Genomic DNA, 4851 nt, shown 5'->3' on the forward strand with positions numbered 1-4851 from the left:
TATTCACCTGTTTCACTTAAAGTTAAATCTGAATACAATATTTAAGTGTAAAACCTAACGAAAAAGTTATAACCAGTTCACAGTACAAATACCTAACCTTTCTACAGGCCCGTTTATAAAAATTCTCTGAGAATTTTTATAAGTACTCACTTTGATTATAAGTACTAGTGAAACCAAAACATTGAATTTTCACTGAACACTTTTAAAATAATACACTGAGCTGCGTGCGAGAGCGAGAGAGGGGATGATGGCTGTCTTAAGGCTAGGAATATCTATTTATATATTTAACCCTGTGGGTTGCCTTTTTATATAAAACTTAGCTACTTCCAGAAACTTCCCGAAGAACTGGGATGCGTTGGGGAATGAGCAAAGGGGTCAAAACTACCAAGTATTGTCCTCTTAAACTCTTTCTCACACAAAAGGAAACAAAACCTGGGTTTCCTTTGGCAACTATCACACATAGTGAGGTGACTCTCTGTCAGCTCAGATAGTTCCACCCACTCTTTGTCCCTGAAATATAGAAAAAAAGATAACATTCTATCGCTAGGTTTTCGGGGAAATTTACAAAACACGTTGCTTATGGCGTATTATCTGACAAACATGATGCAATACTTCATAAAAATATAAAAGAACATTCCATAACCCCTGTTCATATTTCATATGTTCACATAACACTCTTAAACACTTTACGTAAGACTTTGTAACAAAAAAAAACTTGAAATAAAAAGTTAATTTTTAAACATATGATTAATTTACATCTACCTTGGATTCTTCCCTCTAGTTACGGCTCATTTTATCTTTGCCTACACATACACCGGATAGTCTGGCTTATTCTTTACATATTCTTCTCTGTCCTCATACACCTGACAACACTGAGATTACAAAAATATTAAAAATTCTCCTTCACCTAAGGGGTTACTGTACTATCATTGTTCAGTGGCCACTTTCTTCTAGGTAAGGAGAGAGGAGACTCTTTAGCTATGGTAAGGAGTACTTCTAGGAAAAGAACACTCCAAAATCAAACCATTGTTTTCTAGTGTTGGGTAGTGCCATAGCCTCTGTACCATGATCTTCCAATGTCTTCGGTTAGAGTTTTCTTGCTCAGGGGTACACTCGAACACACTATTCTATCTTTTTTTCTCTTCTTGGATTGATATCAGGTGCTCACAGTAACGGTTACAAAGTTAATAAGGCCTCTATCTTGTCGAAGGATTCCTGGCACTCGCTGGTCCATACAATTTTTTTTGTGGGGCTAGTCAAATCTATCGAAGGGGCTACTACAGCCGAAAATTTCGGGCAGAAACGTCGATAAAATCCTGCCATCCCTAAAATCATTGTAATTGCTTCCTCAGGGGGTGGGAGGGGGAAGCATTAACACTTTCCTAATTCTTTCGACATTAGAGGCTACCAGATTGATTAGTTTTTTTTTCTACTTCAAATCCCAAGTACCAAACTATCTCCTTTCCAAATTCACTCTTCTCCAGGTTAATCGGCAAGTGTGCTCCTCAGAGCTTTTTAAATAACTTCTTCAGGATTCAGAGATGTTCTTCCTAGGTCGATGAATATACTACAATATCGTCGAGATATACGCCTGTTCCTTCTTTCAACACTAGAATGTTATCCATTACTCGTTGAAAAGCAGCAGGGCTGTCATTAGGCCAAAAGGCATGACGGTGTATTGATATAACCCAAATAGGGTTATAAAAGTTGATAACAATTTTGCATTGTCGTCCAAGGAATTTGATAATAGCCTTTTAACAAATCAACCTTGGAGACGAACCTTGCTTGTCCTTATTGTTGAGTAGGTGGTCAATGAGCAGTAATGGGTAATTATCAGCCACACTGGTCAAAATAAACTTTCGGTAGTTTGTACGCATCCTAAAAAATAAGTCAATTTTTTTCACTAACTAGTATGGAAAACTGTAAGGGCTAGAACTTTGTTTGGCTAATCTATTTTATAACAAATAGTCCGCTCCCTTTCTCATGGCCTTCCAGTGATACGGCGATAGTCAATACTCACGTTGTTTAAATGGTCTTTTTATTGTTTTGAGGAAACTTCTGATTAATCGGCTTAATTCTTCTTATTGCTCCTGGTTCAAATGAGTTAGTTTCTCTTGTAGGTTCTGAATGTTGGAAGAAATACTCACATTTCTTAAAGCCCCTAACTTACATCCGTCGTAGTCTTCCATGGATGGTATGGTTTGTGCCATACACACTTGTGAAGCTTCGGTCACGTTTTCGCTCAAGTGGTGCTTCAGTCGGCAAACATGTACTCTCCTTTGCCTTTCCCTACTTCCTGCAGTTCCTGTAACGTAGGTTAGGTCACTGATTATCCCCAAAATCTTTAATGGTTCCTGGAACTTGTTGGTGGGTGGGAATCTCCTTATCGGCGAGAAAATCAATACCTGTTGTCCTACTGAAAACTGTCTGTCCTTACTTGTCATATGAAGCCTTTTCTGCACTTTCTCTTGACTCGTTATAAGGTTTTCTAGGTAGATTTCAGTTCTCTCGGTCCTTCCATTTTTCTGATAACATTTTAATCAGTCATTATACTTCTCGTCCAAATACCATTCCATTCTGGGTACATACCATTCTTTCTTGATAAACGTTATGATCATCAAATAACATCTACACTATTCCGATATCCCATTCATTCCCCGTTTCGTTGCAGAACTTTGTTAACAAACTTTTCTAAGTTTGATGAAACCTCCCTTCTATACCTCTGGTCTCCAGATGATAAGTAGTTTATAGATGTTGATTCACATCCAACAGTTTCACTACGTCCTGAAATAGTTTTGACGTTAAATTTGTTCATCAATCACTGAATTATTTCTTGAATACCAGACTTAGTGAAAAAATCTAGTACCTTCTCGGAGTTTTTGGGGAATGGTGTTCCGAACGGGTATGGCTTCAGGGTATCTTTTCACTGGACATCATCAGGGTTATCATATATTCATGACCTATTCCCGTCCTTGGTAAAGTTCCCGCAATGTTGATCATTACCTTTCTGAAGGGTTCTCCTCCCATTTCAATCGGGAGTAAAAAAAGCCTCCTTAATGTACTCGTTTAGCTTTCCAGCCATCTAACATACGTGACAAGCACGTCAAAATTTGCGTACATCCCTATGTACGCCAGGGCAGAAAAAGTGTTTCATAATTATCTCTTTCATCTTCCTTATAGCTATATTGTATGTTCCATTTCGTTCACTATCAGGCCAGAAAAAGTGTTTCAAAATTATTTCCTTCATCTTCCTTATAGCTATACTGTATGTTCCATTTCGTGCACTATGGCCATCACCTGTCTACTCAACGGTGTGTGAATCAATATCTGACGGTATATCCCCCATTCAGCATTTTCAAGGATATTGGTGAGTCTATGCTTCCTAATAAGAAATCCATCCTTCAAATAATAACAGGTCAGAGACTGCTGTACCTCCGTCTCATCCACCACACAGTAAAATAACTCTATTATCGTTGCATCTTTTCATTGCAGTCCTATCAGCCTTTTACTCCTCATTTTTCCTACTTCTAACTCTGAGTTTTCTATTTCCTCCAGGTCCATTTCTTCTTTGTCTTCTTGTCTACTCGTAAGTCGTTCCTTTTCTCTAGAGGTTACTCGGGAGTCTTTCTCTTGCATATCATCAAGGGAACCTTCCTTTTGGAAAAAAAAAAAGTCCTCAAAGTTCATTTCTCCTTTGATTTCTTTTTTTTTTTCATCAGGCACTTTCTTCATCATACTCCTTGTTGTCACGCAACTAAGAAACAGATACGGGCAGTCCTTCTCGAGTTCAGTCATAGGAGTATACTTAAATGGTTTCTCCGTTATAATGGGAGAAGCCACAGACGGTGCTCCACCAACCTCATTACCCAGCAGAACTTCTACTTCTTCGTCAGCCAAATAATCCTTTACTGCAAAATCAAAATTACCTGTCACCAACTCCCATGACAGTTTCAAATGGCCAAAAGGGGTAACTTCTTATTTTCCTATTCCCTTCAAAATAACCGAGTGGCCTGTGAGAGGGTGCACCATCAACGCCTGTGTTCCTTGTATCACCACACTATGGTTGCAACTCGTGTCGTGCAATATTGGACCGAGGTTCACTCACCCCAGTCTATTGCTGCTAACATACCTTCACAAATATATGGTTTGAAGGTATCCACGCTCTTTGGGTTTGTCCTCTTCATCGTGCAAATATAGCGGGGTTTATTTTCGTCTTCTCCCTTTCCGCTCTTGTCACACTTACAGCAGACAATATTAACCTTCTGCACGTCTTGGAGGAGGACGATACGACAATTGTCGCTGGTGTACTTTCACATTCTGCAAAGGAGCAGTATCAATGCTACTTCTGTTATAAATTTTGAACGGGTTCACATATTTATTACTGAACTGGTTTTCATGGTTCGGGGAATAATTGACACTTGGTCGGAAGAACGGTCGAAACTTCATGTCTGAGGAGGGTTCACGACTGATAATATTATAATCTTCGCTCAGCTAAGCGGTTTGATCAAGTCTCCTCACCTCTCCCTCTCAAGTAAGCAGCAACTACTCCTTTGGGTAGTCGTTTGTAAAGGAAAAGATAATAAGGCATTGTCTAAAACCCTTTGTATTGTAATGTTTGTGGTATAAAAGTATGGAATTCTGAGAAGTTTTTAATTGCACCGAAAGTACCATTATAATCACCATGGAACATTGCTATGTTTTGAATATTGGTATTATCATTATAGGAATAAATTGATATGTTGTAATAAAAAAAAAAAAACAATGTGAACTGTTTAAAAGAGGATGGGGTAACAAGTTTAAAATAGTGAAAATGAGAAATTTATACTTTAATCAATACATACTCACGGATTT

At 38.3% G+C, this 4851-nt stretch overlaps 2 protein-coding genes across 4 annotated transcripts in view; both read left to right on the forward strand.

The window, feature by feature from the left end:
* The window catches only part of LOC137627133 (tyrosine-protein phosphatase 10D-like), a 591968-nt gene that overhangs the window by 303885 nt on the left and 283232 nt on the right, over nucleotides 1–4851 (forward strand). The window lies entirely within an intron of this gene.
* The window catches only part of LOC137627128 (uncharacterized), a 296405-nt gene that overhangs the window by 259896 nt on the left and 31658 nt on the right, over nucleotides 1–4851 (forward strand). The gene's annotated exons all lie outside the window — the stretch shown is intronic.

This window comes from Palaemon carinicauda, chromosome 34 (genome assembly GCF_036898095.1).
Source record: "Palaemon carinicauda isolate YSFRI2023 chromosome 34, ASM3689809v2, whole genome shotgun sequence".
Taxonomy (NCBI): Eukaryota; Metazoa; Arthropoda; class Malacostraca; order Decapoda; family Palaemonidae; genus Palaemon; species Palaemon carinicauda.